The 18,629-nt window shown below is 36.3% G+C and overlaps 1 protein-coding gene across 6 annotated transcripts in view; it reads right to left on the minus strand.

Annotated features, from left to right (window-relative positions):
* Positions 1 to 18,629, minus strand: part of LOC125241849 (ras GTPase-activating protein raskol) — a 217,887-nt gene that overhangs the window by 89,342 nt on the left and 109,916 nt on the right. The window contains exon 1 of one of the 6 annotated variants that reach the window (XM_048150529.1): positions 12,188 to 12,384. The exons of 2 other annotated variants lie outside the window; for them this stretch is intronic. The gene's annotated coding sequence lies outside the window, so the exon portion shown is untranslated. Of the gene's footprint in view, positions 1 to 12,099; positions 12,385 to 18,629 lie in introns of those variants that run through there. 3 more of the 6 variants (XM_048150528.1, XM_048150527.1, XM_048150526.1) reach the window with 3 other exon arrangements.

Consider the following 18,629-nt stretch of genomic DNA (forward strand, 5'->3'; position numbering starts at 1 on the left):
ACGGTAGAACAAGATAATTATGTGTGAGGTTTTAGTAAAAAGGTTCAAATTCAATGAAAATTTTTGTCTTCGTCACAATACCTTTACAAATAATGTATCTTTACTTCAATGATTACGATTTTTTACAACAAAGCAGACAAAGACACAGTCCGGTGTTCTTGACGCTGTGAACATATTTTCCAGACTTTGGGCCACAGCCAAGGCTTTGTAAAAGCCATGCGACAAAGCGCATCTCCGCAGCGGCCAGCTACGTCGGAGGATCTTCCCGAGGACAATAGTTTTGTACTCTATAGTTTTGGCTTGGTTTCTCATTATCCGTATCGTTAATTTAAAGATTAGTGTTATGGTGGGAATAAGATTGTTATAAATGTTTATGTACATACATACATGAAATTAACGTTACCTATATACTGTATGCGTGTCGATTTAACCCTATAACATCTTTCACCCTCTTTTTTTGTCCTAATCAAACATTTTAGAAAAAAATGTGGCTAAGAGCTCACGACAATGACTTTTTGAGCCAAATTAAAAGTTAAATATGATCTAAGTAGCTACATATTTCGCATTTAATTCACCTGTTGATTAGTAAGCGGTAAAATATTAAATTTTATGGCTAGTTTCACGATTGTGTAATATCTACCTACTACAGGAAAGGAACCACGAACGATTGTCGACCCGTTTATGACTTGGTAGTATGTATTTTAATATACCTGGAAATGCGACGCTTGCCAGTTGAAATTTTGCTTTTTGCATGATTAAAACAGAAAATATTCTTCTTCTTTTTATCGTTATCCCGGCTTCTTTGCCACAAATGCCACGTTATGTATATTTTAATAGACCTGCTATGTTGAATCAGCCTGTCCTACTATTTACGCCAGCATTCTCTTGCGCACATGTTTACATAGTATTAAGATTTCAGTTAGTTAACAAATTGTTAGCAGCTTTTGTCTGAACGCCATTGTTCCGCCAAATAAAGCTCAGACAGAAGGCACAAGGCAAACGCGGAGGCGGACAACGTTTTTCAAACCTTCAAACTAGTATGTCCTGGGTAATGTATTTTTTTCTTAGGTATTACACCTATTTTCTATTGTACAATACAATGATGACAAAAAGGTTTTGAGGACCATTACTTTCCGACTGGCAAATTAGAGTAGCATTTCATTAGACGAACAATTTTGTATCTTGTGTTACGTCAATCAATTACGTACACTAACCCGAACGCTTTTAACATGGCTCCATTCCATTTCTTTTGGACGATGAAATAAAATGTTAGTTATTAATAATTAAAAAAATCGGTCCCGGCTTTCCCCGCACATCGCTCGCCGGTGTGTGTGTGGCCCAAACCATCTGTGCTTACGGAAAATCGTTTGCATACAATTAGCAAATTTATAAAATGATTCAACGGTAAATAAAGTACTTAAGATGTTACTTGCGGTCACAAGCGGTGGCCATCGAGCCTTAAAGACCTCTCAGGGGGTACATCCTGTTATTTAAATAGAACTCGTATTCATAAAATCAAAAGTCTTGAACAAACTGCGTTGTACTCAACGGTGTTTGCGACATATCTGTTAGATACTGCATGAAAAAGGATTAGTCGCAATAGGGAACTAACAAACAGGTATATAAATTCACAGGGTGCCTTAATTGCGTGGGAAAAGAACGACCTTGCATGCATTTGTGAGAAAATATATTTTAACAAGTTATAATGCGACCGCTATATGCATATCTACATTTATTTTCGTTCATTATATTATATTGTATTTCTTACACTGAGTTAATTCATGCCCGTAGGTACAACACGAATAAAATTGATATATTTAATGCTTTAAGAAATAGCGTAATAATATTTAAGAGAACCCTTCTTTTATATTTTCTTGATTCTACAAACTGCTATGCAAAAACTGATTTAAAACATGATTTGTGTAATGTGTTTTCTGTAGTAAATAAAGTAAAAAAAAAATAACAAAGTAGTTTAATGAGTCATATTTCAGTAGGTCATAGTAAATCATAGATGACCTGAAAAGAGTGACAAATGACGGCCAATTTTGCGAAACTGCTGGTTAAAACCGAAGAATAAATTTACGTCAATACACTTTCTGGAGACCATTAGTCATACTCAAATCCCCAGACTAGAAGGCGTGAGGGCACTACCCACTCGATACTTCGATTGTGTGAGTGTATGACTCACAGGATATCCTACAACGCAACCTAAACCAACATTACTCTTATCTATTACGCGAAGAGAAATTGTGTAAACAACGTTATGTGCATTGTTGCTTACTTTGTCAAGTACCCAGTGACCCAACAAGTATGTACTGTCCAAGTGCGCTATCAGAACGAAGTAGAAATAAATGCTAAAATATAACATATTATCCAATACCTACCTAACTAACAAATAAAGATGAATTATATAACAATATTGCGCGAAGGTGCATATTGTGCATGAGTATATTGAGTATGTTAATATTTCAAGGTAACCTACTAGAAAACACCGTCGCGACTGTTGAGTGGTTTATGTGCATTTAAAAATAGCAAAATATCTAAGTATATAATTTTGCTATAAATGCCACAGTAATCTGTAAGAAAAACCAAATAGTCCAGGAAAATAAATATACCTCTGGTTCTAGGAGACCCTACAGTAGTAAATGTAGGTACCTAATTACTAATAAGATTTTAGAAAAACTAGAACCCGCGAGCAAATTTAGGTGCTGAAGACTCAATTCTATGGTCAAGCAAATTTAATCTGTTTGTTCGATAGTGCCCTATCCTATCACATATGTCAAAGTCGCCTATGGCCCCCACTATTCAGCTGAGTTTAGACGTGCAAGTTATTGCTGCAAGTTTTGAGACAGAAGTATTTGCAAGAAAGAGATGCAGATATTTGCCACACACTTGCTGGTCTAAACTCAGCTTTAGGATGACCTCGGACTCAAGATGGGCGTGCATTGTGCCAGGTGTCAACTAGCCGTGACCTTAAGGATTAATGAATCATACTCATCACCTGAACTGAAGACATACACAAGAACGCATAAATCGCGTTTATAGCGCTAACCTTGTCTTGCTCATCTATTGACGCCATGGCTAGGTTCCGAGTCTAAAAAGTCCTATGTGTAACCGATTTTAAAATACACGTACGTTTTTCCTTCCCTAGAAGCTTTATGGGTAATTGCTAAAGTATGGATCGTTGCCAACTTCATTGTATATGTAAGGCCTGTAACGAAAAAAAACTGTAAATTTCAAACAGGTGTCATTCTAATTCTAAACAAAATGGCTACCATTTTCATGCTGTCATAGAGTTCCGAGACGTTATATTAATTATTCCAATATAAATTTCGCGTGTATTACGGTGAATAAGGCTGCAAAAATGAATAGAAAAGAACGTCGAGAAGTAGTCGTTTCCAAATGGCGGGAAAATCCACAACGCCCTACTAGTTTAATCACAAAAAAGACCTAAAATTGCCCCGAAGCTCCGTGGATCTTATATTAAAAAACTATTTTAATACCTTGACTCTTGACGAGAAGCCTCGAAGCGGAAGACCTCGCGGGCCAAGTGAGCCCAGACTCGACAGAAAGATCATCAACTGCATTCGGCGAAATCGTAGTATGTCGGTCAGAGACATAGCGAAAAAATGCGGGTCTAACGCAACTATGGTGCAACGAGCTAAACAACGAGCTGGTATGCAAACCAGGAAGAAAGTAAAGTCGGCTAAAGTTACACAGAAACAACGGTCAATAATCAAAAAGCGAGCTCGAAAATTATACGACTTCCTTCGTTCAAAAAAACCGCATTTGATCATTGATGATGAAACGTATACAAAAGCCGACTTTTCAACCCTTCCTGGTCCGCAATACTACACATCGAGCAAAGAAGAGACTCTTCCAGATACGGAAACCACTGTTTGCGTCGGGAAATTCGATGAAAAGTTCCTCGTGTGGCAGGCCATCTGTGAATGTGGCGATAAAAGTTCGATTTTTGTCACAAAGGCAACTGTCAACCGAGATGTTTACATTAAGGAATGTCTCAAGAAACGACTCCTGCCATTTGTAAGGAAGCACAACGTCCCTACATTGTTCTGGCCTGATCTCGCCCCGGCTCACTACGCAGCTGACACGGTAAAGTTCCTCAAAGAGAACCAGATCAATTTCGTCCCTAAAGAACTGAATCCTCCTAATGTTCCGCAGTGCCGTCCAATCGAACATTATTGGGCCCAAGTCAAAGGCATCTTAAGAAAAACAGGAAAAGTTGCCAAGAACATGGACGATTTCCGCAGGAAGTGGATTGCTGCAGCCAGAAAAATCTCTAAAATTTCGATAAAGGCTGACATGGAGGGCATCAGAAAGAAGCTGCATCACGAGTACAGAAAGTACAGAAGCGAAAAATAAGCTCCAAAATAATTTTCTTTAGCGTTGCTTCTTGTTGTATATTTATTTAAATATACTGTTGTTGAACTATATGTACCTGATTTTTTCAATTGAAATTTACAGTTTTTTTTCAGTACACCCTTTAATAAACGGTTTTATACCTCAAGCACTACCTACATGCATCCTACGTTCGTTTAAGAGAGACTGATGATAATGATGATCTACTTGAAATGAAATACTTATTATTAACTTTAGTATATAAGGTCCTAATTTATTAGTTGCAGATATTTTAACACATGATACTTTACATTAATAGTTATTTGTTATACAAGGGGGCAAAGTTGTATTTTAACGCCGAGTGTGGAATTGAAAAACGAGTAAGTGAAAGGATTCTATAGTTGAACCACGAGCGAAGCGAGTGGTTCGAGAATAGAATCCTGAACTTGCGAGTTTTTTAACACACGAGAAGTAAAATACATTTGCACCCGTGTGTAACACAAAACTTTTCCCCTCACTATAGCGAGGAAACCACAACGCAAAAAATGCGTTTATCACTGCTTCCAGTAGTTCCACAGGTGGTAAATCATCTTTATTACAAGATTCACTTACTTTTATCAATTTTAAAGCAGTTAATTTGACTTTATTCAAGGTCAAATTACTTTACCCACTAGTGGATAAAATGCGTTTTTACCCGCTGGTATTAAAGGACAAAACACGTGTTTCCGAGCTAGTGAGGGGAAAAATAATTAACTTTAAATATAAATTAAGAAATCTTTTCATGTAACTTTTTTGATTTCATTTTCCTAACAAAAAAATGAATTATAATTTCGTCTAAAAAAAATCATCATGTGCATTATCACATGTCACAATAACACTGTCTGTCATGTCAACAATTGTTTGTTGTAAATGTCGTAAAGGTTCGGCGGGAAAACTGCACATGTCATTGAAGTGGCCAGTTACAGTTAAGTGGTACGTAAAAGAGGTACTAGAATCTGTTCAATGAGTTTTCATTTAATAATTACATAAACAGGGTGTTTTTACGTAGCAAATTTGTTTTTCCGTTTTCTCCAAAAAAACATCGTAAAAGCTATAATGTTTCACGGTTTAATATCCTCCAGAGACCGAGTACTATCAGCTGTAAAAATATCTGCATCTAATAAATTAGGACCTTATATTATACCTACCTACTCATAAATGTAACCGAAGTTCTGATCTGGGTGCGTAGCCGAATGGTACAAACGCTCATCGTTAACGCTAGTAGATATCTATCTCTATCGCTCTTGCGTATTGGCGCGACAGAGCCAGACTACCTTTCGCGGCGTTTCATTTTCGTTTCGCTTCGGAGAAATGCCATTCGGTTACGGGGCCTGAGCACTATCAAAAACTGCGGTGATTTAAATTCACTTGATCATGTTTTGCTTACTTAAATAAAAACTCACGTCGAGTATGATAAAGATACTTTTAAAAGAATTCATTATATTAGAGTTATAACGAGACGTAAGTCTTTGTGCAATTAAAGACATATGATTGTCATGCGATGCGACACATGTGCGGGAGCGAATGGATCACAACCAATTTATATCATGGATACATGTGCTACTAGTTATAACACATTTCATACATACTCGTACCTACATAATGTGTTCCATCTTAGAAGAGTCATTATGTTTCAAATGTTATAAGGACATTTTCATCTGAAATCCCAACAAGGAATAGTCTTTATTGCAGGTGAAGCATGAGGACCCTTTAGGCATGTAACACCACATTATAAACCCTTACCTCTGTAATCTAAACATCCAAATTATAAACAAATCAATTATTTTTGTAGTCGGTACCAGACCTGTTTGTCGCCTTGCTATTTCCTGTTTGCCCCACCCAACCATACGCAGGCTGGCCCCGACTCCAAAAATAATTGATTTGTTTATAATTTGAATGTTTAGATTATTGCAATCCGATAAGAAATCTGAATTCAAAGGTTTATTATTTTTGGCTTTTTAGTTTCTCCGTGTTTTGTAACACGCTTATTTTTGAAGGCGGTTTTATTTTTTGTTAAAAAGTTTATTTATTTGTTGATTTTTAGTGGTTCCTAGTGATATTATATGTATCAGTCTGAATATATGTACAGTAGTGAAAGAATTATCCTTTAACTCCTAACCATTGAGGAGTTGACCTTCCATCATCAGCTCAGCCACATAAAATTATTACCATCAGGCGTAAATATTGGTGTACCTTTGAAAAATACACTAAAAACATTACATGTGCCTCTAACATTTGAAGAGTTCCTCCGATTTCTCCAAGATCCCACCATCAGACCCCGACTTGGTGCCAATGGGACCATCTTGGAATTATACCCGTTCGATCAAAAAAAAAATTTTGAAAATCGGTCCACGATTCTCGGAGATATTGAGTAACATACATACAAAAAAAATAAAAAATAAAAATTCAGTCGAATTGAGAACCTCCTCCTTTTTTTGAAGTCGGTTAAAAATAGGATCAATTAAAATTTGCTGACGTGGCTATGTACAAACTTCTTGAGAACTGCTCAAATTATTCATTGACTTCATTGTAAATGCATGCCGTAGAAACAGGAGAAACATGGTTTTTAGTTTCAAGCGAAAGTTATACAAAATTAGACAAAATACAACAACATTGAAGCGTGCCCGGTGACTCCGGCCGGCCGGTGTGGTGACGTCTGTAACCCAACTTAGAAGGTTAGATCATGCTAGCAGCACATCTGTACAGTGAAGTGAACGCCATGGTAGTTAAATTTAAATATAATACGAGTACAAGGCGTGTAAACACAAACACCAGTGTTTAAAATTTTGCAGCTAAATACAATAAGTTTTTAAGCCACAGAATATTTTATGTATATGGTCGGGAATTTATAAATAAAAGTATATAATACACGAATATCCTATAATCTATACGTTTCAGCAAAAGTTAATAAAGGAAAGATGAATACCAAATAGTAATTACATGGCCGTAAAAAAGATTAAAGAAACTCCTAATTTTCTTAAAGACATTTCGGTTCACGGAACTGAATATAGTAAAAAATCTTTTATGTGCATTTATAGTAGCTAGGTTCGCTTTCCACAACATCCGTTGCAAGTTAATTTTCACTAGACCCTGTTAAAACTTAAAACAATTTCCCACGGAATAAGTAACACAATTTCATCTCTTGCACTATACTAGTTACTTTGGTGTATCGTTGACATTGTGTGTGACCCATGTGTGCATAATATTGTAAGGAAATGATGTTAGCAGGTATAGATCAAACTCAAAAGGACATTACGGTGTGGGTGGAGTGAATAAAGTTCATCCGATATTACATCATAATACTAAATTAAACTATTACTAATCCGTAAAACATATTCATATTTTATTATGAGCGAAGAGTAGGTTACAATCGGGCATCAAAAAAACTATAGCTCGGACACTTCGTATATACTTGAGGATAAAAATATGAATCATACAGGGAGCTACCATCTCATAGTTTCGATTACCACAATAGATAATTTGAACTAACGAGAGTAACGAGTCATAGTCATAAGTAACGACGTTTAATATTATGAATAGTTTGAACAACCGGTCCTAAGTGGGTTTGTTTTGTAAACAAGGTTGACAACATAGAAGTTACGTAGACGCTCATGGCTAGATGACCTTATCAACTTATGAGTAGATAAACACGGGTAATTTAGTTCGGGCATAACATCTTGACTACTTAATTGATAACGGAAATAATTAACTAAGCACGATAGACACAACATAGTCAACTGTAAACCACATACATTAGAGGTGAAAAGTTATCATTGTTATCAAGCTGCAAAAAGTACTAATCGACCTTTACATAATTGGACGACTGTACAAAAATGAAAACAAAGCAGGAATAAGAAATGTTCGTCATTAACAAAGAAGCCTACTTTTACAGTAGAATTTTATGCTGACAATTTGGGATATAGTCGGATGCATAAATTTATGTGCAAACATGCCTAAAGAGCAACAGGACCTTTCCGTAGTAGAAAGCCATTAAATAACGTTTATAAACTAAGGCAGCGGGAATAGCGGGATAGAGGAGCCGACAACGTCAGCCAAATACTTGAACCTGCAAAAGCACTTGTCAAAGGCCCCTCTTTGCCTGAAGGAAATATTTCCTTTGCAAGCTCAGTGGCATCAAAAAGGACGCAAGTAGATTTGAGGTTTGATTAAACATAAGCTTTTGTTTATGCAGCCGGGTATCGAGAGGCATGCGTTTGCCGTTTATCCACGCACTCGTTGCACTTAAACGGATTCAGCTCCCCTCAGCATTCCTCGCTGCAGAGGGGTCTAGGTCACCCCCAACCCCCCTAGGGTTGAAGATAAATGAATAATGCTTAATGAATTACGCTAGGGCTCAGCATGTTACAGAGACAGGGGATGCTTGCATAAGCTTGCAATTTAGGGGTGAAATTCGACGCATTAATCAAGTCACCCTTTACAAATAGATGCATAGGATTTAGATGCGCATACTAAATTACTGACTATATTCTTTTGTTTTTAAGCATAATTAGAACGACTAAAAATTTCTAACGAATAGAAATACTGGCTTACGCCAATTTTAGGTTGAGTTTATGATAACGTTGCTGATTGTTAAGTAAGTATTCAAAAAATATTTATGGCTTTGGTTTTATCAACGTATATGTCCAGTTTTCTGGGCCTATAGACAACAAGTTTAATAAGCTGGCTAACTGATTTATATAATAAGCGACAACGCGATTAAGCGAAAGGAAAACTGCCGTTCAATTTCCATAATTATACACATACATAAGTATGCATCCGCCCAAAGCAACTTTCGCTGAGAAATGCAAGTTTCTCTGGTGGCTGTCACGAGATAAATGTAGTTTGGCAACTTCTAGGCTGGCTGGCGATGGAACGCGAATGTTATGTAAGGCTGGCTGCCACGTGCTGGCGGCGCGAAGGGTGCGCGACTGCGCGACGTGTGAAGTGCGTCGTGCGCGTGCGACTGCATTCGCGGTTATTGACACTTGGAATTGCAATTGCTTAATTTAATATATCCTGTAATCCTGTTATCAACTTTTTTATCCATCATAATAAAATATGCCTGCATGTTACACAATAAAATTAATTTACTGAAGGTGTCAGCAATACATACGGTTGTATTTGGTACATTGTTAAGTACCGCGAGTTCGCGCAATCCCCATTCCCCAACAAACACATTAATTGTTGGAGTTGCAACATAATCAACAGTCTGATTAAGCTTAGATAGAGTAAAACAATATACCTCCAGCCACACGGATGAAGTGGATAAGTAGCAAGTGGCAAGTATCGCACTGAGACATCAGAAAGTTAGACAGCAAGCGTTTCCCCTCGCGTGACCGCTTCACCAATTGATTCAACCACTTCATCAACAACTTATATCGCTACATAACCGCAATAACTTACGTCGTTTTTCAAAACGACTGATTCAATTGATGCAGATGCTCACTAAAGAAAAATGGCCCCGTTGAATGCAGTAATAGACGGAACGAAATATATAGTCCGTTGCATCATGAGGAAGTGAGCATTACAGATAATTCTTTGGCGAATTAACGTTGCTCTCAACGATCCTGCACGAAGGTGATCGGTCAGTGCACGAAACCTTGCCTATGGTTATGCAATATCGGTGCAGAAAAACTTGTACGACATGGAAGCAAGAAACCGGCGCCTGCACCGCGGTGTTTATCTCGATTCGACTTAATGACCGCACTCACTCGAATTGGTAGAGAAATATTTTGGATGTCTTTTATGGTGCCAATATCGTCACATTTTATTTGTTTTCTTAAAAATCGGAACAGATGCAGATCCCTCTTTGTGCAAGAATGTACCTTACTACTATTTGAAAGAAGTGTGTAATGAGTGTTATTAATGTTACTATGTTTTGTTTACTTATTAAATATTAACGTCTTATTAAGTTTGATAATAAGTCATCATCATCCTCCTTGCGTTAACCCGGCATATTGCCACGGCTCAGAGAGACTGTGGTACTTAAATTACGTCGACTCACTGCTACGTAACCGCAAATCTCAGACTCGTTTCGCATTGATAGCGATAGTACCCAAGCAGCAAGAAGTGCTGGTGTGCCGGCTGTCGTACCAAAGGTAGTGAGGTCGATGAATTTCTCGAAACTTATATATTTCCTAAGACACCTATAATTATGGGTATTTGAAAATCAGATCACCGGGAAACTGATATCGGAAAAGGACCACGAATGAAAAACAAATTTAATAAATAAATAATGAAATAAGATGTTACCGAGTAGGTTCCTAATATATTTGAGGAGTGTCTTTTCAAAAGGGCTTATTTCCATTTTTCTTTTTTTTAAACTATGAATGCAGTTTTTTTAGTATAGAAAATTACGTATTGTTTTGAGATTAAAGCTCAAAAAGTCTCGCCTTGATCTTTAAAAAAAAGAGTAACATCAAAGTTTAGAACACATTTTGAAAAATATGTAATTACTAATGATTATTTATGTGGATAAACAAATGTATGTAGTACAACAACATTGATATCAACTAACTTAATACAAAATCCAATAATAAAATAAAACTATTTTAAAATAATAACATTTACGCTACAAGGCCACAACAAAACGGCTTAATTCCCAAAAGTTCGCATCAAAAATGCTTAATTCTCAAAAACATATGGTAATTAAATATTTATTTAGGTACACATGTTACGTTTGATGTAATCATAGCATTAACGTCAACTTACAATATTACAATTTTGCTAATTAAATATTAATTTCAAAATCAATACCGTGGAATTATGTTTTTCTCGATTTCCCAAAAAAAGTTCAAAGTGGAAATAAGCCCTTTTGAAAAGACACTCCTCATTTATAATAATATATATTTAGGCCTATGCTCAGCAGTGGGCGATTAGTGGCTGAAATGATAATGATGATGATATTTATTTTATAACAGTAACAATAGGACATTAGCCCCGTAACCCTTGTGCAAGCAGTGACTGATTTTGGTTGAAGTGGAGATGGCACGTGGCATGTGCTGAAAGTCTAGATCCGGAGGAGAATGCATAAGTTTTTTCCAGAAATATCGACACGTTTGATTGACGTACCTACTGCTGGCCAAAAAGCTGGAGACTTCGTCGCACAACGTATCAGCATTGCGATACAACGAGAAAATGCCGCCAGGGTCCTCGGTACAATACCTCCAACTATTATACTCGTTAAGTTATACTTTAAGTTTTAGTTACAATATGTAAATTTCCTCATGAAAATAACGTAGAAAATGTAACGTAATTCACTCTCTAATTATTGTGACCCTGAACTATTAATTCATTTAGATAATTGTCTCTGAGGACGGTTACTGAATGTTACTATAATAGCAGTGACAAATGCCAAACAGGAAAACACCTGTCATAACACGGTATACGATTCTGGAATTTTTTCATTGTGTTTTAACAACAGGTAAGGTTTTATTTGGATTTCTGAAGCTACTCTAATATGCATAAGTTATGTACAACATATCCGTTTTCCTAAAAAAACGTAAGTAGGTACCTACGTATTCATTGTTAGTGTGACTTATGAACTTATTATCGCACAACAGTTTGAAGATAACATACATAGGTAAAAATTTTAGTGATTATTACCACTAAAAATTTTACCTATATATACATGTTTTCTATAAGGAGGAATAACATTAAAACCTAGGTTTGACGACCAACAGAATCAACATGACAACTTACAAATAGTAAACAATCTTAGCATTCTTAGTACCTACTTCCTAACGACTTGTCGCATAGTTTGTTTACATGCACTGATAAGAAATCTTACACTGTACTAAATCCAGACAATTTCTGTATGACACTACACACAACTTGTAACATTACACGCCTCCACTTTGCTTTACGGTCACTAAAGCAACGCGAGCGCGAAAAATTCAAATACGAGAGGATTCGAAATTTAAAATCAAAACCCGATGTGTCGCGGGTCGGAAGCGGCATCAAACTGGCGCGTACGGCGCGACTCCACTCCACCGACTGCCATTGAGTCAGAGCAGTAGGGGCGTCACACTCGTTATTTTCCGCTTATTGAGAATTAACACCGAGCACAAGAAATATGTTAACGATTGCCCAGTTTTACATCTGAATGGCTACATCGCACACGATAAGATGATATGGAGAAAGTTTTTTTTTTAGTTGTTTTATTGTTTAATTGTTCGGAACAGTTAGTCTGGTACAGTTTCATATAAAATTAGCTTTAATAAAAAAGATACCTGCATTATAAAGATATAAACTAAAATTGTTAACTGACTAACTGTTCTATGTTTTATAGATATATCTAAAAAATACCATACAAACGCGTTCATAATAAAACACATGTTTCATAAATGTTTACACGAAAATGCGTAATGAATTTTCTCTCTAACGAATTATCTAATTATTGCATACTTTATTAAGGGACAACATTAACTTAAAGGATTCACGCACTCATCAGCATCACCTTGACCACGGCAATCAAATAAATCACAGTAGTTTAGACAATTGATACTTAACAGAAATAAGAAACATTTCAGGACTGTAAAGTTGAAAAACATTAAAAGTTCTAAGGCAAATACCAATATTAGGCCGATAGTCCACTATCATATGTTTATCATAGAAATATGATCATAGGCAACATGCCATCCTTTTTCTTCACGTTGGAGAAAAAGGGATGCATACAGACCTATGATCATATTTCTATGATAAACATATGATAGTGGACTATCGGCCTTATGAAACATACTACTATTACCACTGAAACACGGAATTAGAAAAAGGGCTTTTGAGATCTTAATGAACAACTTTTATTATGGGATCAATGCTGAAATCGCGAAAAAAATTTTGCGGTTTCATACATTTAGACTGTCGCGATGCCGCTCTTTTCTATGGAAAAGCCAAATTTTTTTTTTTCGCGATTTCAGCATTAATCTTTATTTCACCGTGTATATCGATAAACTAATTTCTTCAAAGTCAAAACGAGATAGTCATGCTTGAATCACTCGACTATCATATAATGTTCCTGAGAACACGAGGGCTGAGGCAGCCCTGACGACTTAATTATGAAGACAATAGGCATAGAGCGGCTATTCCGCCGCGACGCGCCGCCACCGTCGCCATCACCAATATGACACGACACGACTACACGAAGCGATCGCCTCTTGCGGTCATGTCAATAGAGAACGCGTCACATGAATGACATTTCATTACAATAAATGCATCCAAAGGTGGTGAAATGAAATACAATAATAAATTACGAAACTTAAAGGAAAAGACTAAACAAGTGTGCTGGGAATTCTCACTCTTGACGTTTCCGTATAATCGCCACTTTATTTTATTTATATTCTTATGAATAAACATGAAAAAATCACATTCTTATTGTTTGGTTCCGGTTTTATACTACTTTTATCGTTAAATATCGGAATATATAGAAGCTAAGTACTTCCCGTATATAATATTCACCTACGAAGCGATGCATGTTTCTAGAGTGCATATAATATAAAACGAAATGGATGCAGCGCTGTCATTAAAAATGTAACGGCGTGCTCAAAACATACAAACACTGTACATTACAGTACAGTCCGAGTTAAGATACACTTTTGACAGACAGACGACTGCAAGAGACAGAGCGGGCTCTCATGAAAGTTCAATACCGCCCGTCTGGACGGGAGAACACCTTTTAAGGGAGGGCATGCGCTTTCAACCAGTTAATTGACTATAGAAACAGTTCGGAGACATTTAGTAAGAGGATCGGCGGCGTAAGCGATATCCGACAGTAGACTGTAGAGACGACAGTAAAGAATAGTGTCTGGCTACTGGAAAGCGATCGTCGAACGCTCCTCTGGAACTTCATGAATTTTTAGACTGTGTTGCTTAACTAAGGGCCAGTTGCATTAACCACATTTGTCAGACACGTCATCGTCACGCAGCAGACATCTATGGAACTTCCCATACAATAAAATTTAACGAACGCTTTAACGGTGACAGACGGTTTGATGCGACCGGCCCTTAGATAATGAATTGTTCACGTGACACTGACTTAGGAGCATTTTTAGGGTATGTACGAGTTACATACAGCATAAGTATATGTAAGTAGATTACTATTGTTACCCTCAGTTCACAGTATCCCGACTACCGAGACATTGTTAATTGATGTATCGAGCAGACTAACATGTATGGATAGGCAGATGATGAACGGGTACCCAGATCACTCGGTCATCATACCTGTGTTTTAATTGTCAACGCAAACTTATCATGTGTACTTACCGTATGCTTTGTGGAAGGATAATCTAATCAAATTGAAGTCAAATGTACTCCATAGCGCTATTTCTGTTTCTTTGTTTGACGACTATACCATATTCATGGTCTCAAATATAACGCGACGTCATACATATTAATGCCCTCGGTATGGTCTGCATTGTGCACATTTTTGGTATAATTCTCATACTCGTATGATTCGTGACATTAGTATCTTTTAAGCCGAAACCCAAACTTGACTTCTTTTACTAAGCAACGCTTCTACTCGTACACTCCTTGAATGAATGTTTATCTTTTATTTATTCCTATTTATTATCTTCTAAGCCTATAAATATAAACATTTCATAATAATATAATAAACATTGAACCTGCATCTATCAATAGCCATAAGCACTAAACGTAACCTATGACAAACCAAGACTAATTCTAGGTATAATAAAATTCTAGAATAAGTATTGGCTTCGTTTTTCGTTTTAAGGACATCAACATTCGAAGAAATTACTATTGAATTCGCGCCTTAATGAAGATTTCTAATTATATGTAAAGACGTACGTAATTAAAATTTTCCTCTTGCATCGTTTGTCCTTATACTACTTATAGATACTTTTAAAAAATCCCCTAAGTAAAGCAACTACAAACATAATTTATAATCTTTAGTAGTGAGCGCTTATGTCCTCCAATCACTTTTCTGTCTCATACATAATCCATCATGTATGAAAAAGTTTGCACAAAACATTGAAAAGCCGTATCATGCTGTAAATTCTTGAAAAACGCAGATCAAGTATATAGTACCCCCATGACTTTTGTCTTCGATTCTCAACATTCGGCAGAACAGGTTCGTTTACACTTGAATTACTTATGGCAATGTCATTAGTATGCCCGAGGCGATCGCTGACAGCGTCGCCATGGTGGCCAATCGGCAGGCAGAGTTAGCTTCCCTATTAGTACCTTATGATTATGAGTCATGGCCAATACATGTTTAATATGAACTGACAAATACATCAATTGTCCGAACACTGGGGATTGCAACATGATTATAAATTTTCCTAAGGGTTTTAGATGACTTGCCATACTGTATGACTTTAGTTACTCAAAACATCAGATTGTTCATAGTCTACTCTTAGCCGGTGTTACCAAAATATGGCAAACGGGGACCGCGGCTACCGACAAAAACAAAAGCAAGCCGACCCGCGACGAAATTAGAAATTTCTCCAACAGGACGAACTGGAGCCGTCAGTTATTTCTAGCTCGTCAATCGCCCGCGTGTTTCCTCTACTTAGGAAATATCGTAGCAAAGACTGTCAGCCAAAGCTGTAAAGACTAAACAGAAATAGTAGGTAGGGTTTTCTTATTTATCGCCGAAAATTGTATGGCCGAATATCACTTCCCAACTCACGTTTCGCCGAATTTTATTCCGCCGAATGCTCATTTCCCAAATTATCATATTGTTTTTTTTTTATTTGCCAACCTCACATTTGCCAACTTAACGTTTGGCTTTTTTAGGATTCCGTATTTTTAAAAGGCCTATGTTTAAAAAACAAACTTCGATGTTGTCGAATGTTTTGCTTGGCGTAATATACCTACAACTAGTAGTTCATTTTATAGGTCCACCAAGTGTTTTATTGAACACCAACAATATGTTTGGCGTATTTCGCTAAAATATGCAATACTGAGTCTTCTACGAAGTTCTTAATTTATTGACAGGGATGCAATTTTTACTAACGTATAAATGTTTTTTAAAATAGTTACCTACTTTCTTTTTTACAAGAATATTGTTTAATTTTATTTTTAATGTATTAAAAAGTTTTTTTCGGTTTGCTCACGGTCAACCTAACACGCTCCTCCTCGCTTCGCTCGTCTAACTGAACTCTGTCGTATATGATTATGCTGGCAACATAGTCCTTGAACAGAAAAGTGCTACTTTGCTCCCTCCTAACAGGGAAGAAAAGTACCCTTTCCGAATGGGTGATGTTAATAATTATTTATTTTGTAACTTGCTTAATGTTTCGTTGCGAAACGTTATTCGTCCAAAAGTTGTTTGACCAAATGAAACATTTGACAAATGATTAGTCTGCCAAACGTTTAGATAGATTATAATAATCTGCTTTGCAATAATTCTGCCAAATGAAAAGTTGCCATACAAAAAGTTGCTAAACGTTAGTTGCCAAAATGAAACTTCGGCCAAACGTTGGTTGGCAAATGAAATTCGGCCAAAAATATTACTGCGAAAAGGCAGAACACCAGTAGGTAGATTAAGTAAAGTAAAAAATGTCTTAGATTACATGTACTTGTCGGCCAAGGCGGAGCCGAGATCATATTTTTAAGTGCCCCCATTGTACCATGCAAGTACAATACCCGCCGGTAAGCGAAAATTATAAAAAAAAAATTTGATCCAATCGTGTAAAATATTCTAGTACCAAGAGGTATTTTTCTAGTATTCATAGACGAAATAAATTATTAACAATGTCTGTACATATTTAAGAAAGGTCCTATTATTAAACAGTCATGAGTTGTTTTTACCTCTACAATAACATACATATATTAAGCCGTCTCTTGCGCACAAACAAATTTAGCAAGCTTCCTTTAGGATGAGTGTCACCTGCAAGCTATCGTAACAAGCAATTTCAACAGTCGCAATAATAACATCCCGTGTAAACAAAACATGAAACATTGCTTTCATATTTATTAGCAATAATAGCAATAAGTCATTTATTTACCAATGGTACTTCAATCTTTGCTTTCGTGACTCCCACGAGACGGTTTTCCAATCTAACAATATTTTAATACATACAATACCTGTGTAGCTACCATGACGTTTTAATGTTACTAGAGTAAAACTCATATAAAATGCATGTAATTTGTGGGTCTAGTCAGTAACCCTTTGGGGACGCCGGTTACTTTCTCCATACAATGAATATCGTTATCTGTGACGTTTCATAGGGCATGGTATCCACACTGCTCGTGTAGCTAATGTCCGTTTTCAAAGAGATATCTTTTACAAAGAAAAGTTATTCGATAATGGTATAACATATAATATAACATTATTACTTCTGTATGTCTTTCCCATCACGGAACAATTACTTCTGTATTATTATTACTTTATTCTTTATTATTTCTTAAATAATACAGAATTATATAACATTCGATTTATTATAAAATGTCAGTGCGGACAAGACCGGCATACTTTATTTGAAATAAAGTTTGAGTGGATAAAACTAGACTATTAAAGTAGTCTGGACTAGTCTGGAGTGATCCGCATGGTCCTGTGGGCTAGCAAATTTTATATTCTACACAGCGTTTATAATACTTTGGTGAATTAAAGTAAACTTACATGATGCGCCCCGCGATGAGTACGGGAAGACCGTCTAGTGCTCGTTGTCGCGTAATTTCATATGGAAATAAGTATCAAAATCATGTTCATTGTTATATTCTGTAATAACAGAGAGTAATGTGATAGATTATAAAACAAATAACGTTGATATTTTCAACATATCAGCATTTTTCTATTTATAAGGCAAGACCGTCATATGTCCCGTAAATGAGGTTGATAACCTTATTTTTTCAGGTCCAGACAAAAGCAAAGCCGAAACTTATAATTATAAAATTAACCTACAACACCCGTTTAAACTCGACTTATTTCCCATAAAGCCTAAAATATGTGCCTTACTCTTATATGCCGGTTTTTCCGACTAGGCACAATTTCGAAGTTACATATTTCAGGACATAAAACAATGAATTGAACGCGTTTTAAGAGCATGAATTGAGCTAGACAGGAAGAACGATTATTAAATTAACACGTTACATACATAATGCACAAATATTCCAACTGCTTCTATTTTATTATAATTTTTTGCGTAACCATGTTGAACTCGATGGTCGAGTTCGAAACACGAATCAAGTTCTTTGTTAACTAGTGTTCGTCCTAGGGATATCTATTGAAGACCAACGGATTAATGATAAAAAACTGGTATACCTTCGGA

Source organism: Leguminivora glycinivorella, chromosome Z (assembly GCF_023078275.1).
Source record: "Leguminivora glycinivorella isolate SPB_JAAS2020 chromosome Z, LegGlyc_1.1, whole genome shotgun sequence".
Taxonomy (NCBI): Eukaryota; Metazoa; Arthropoda; class Insecta; order Lepidoptera; family Tortricidae; genus Leguminivora; species Leguminivora glycinivorella.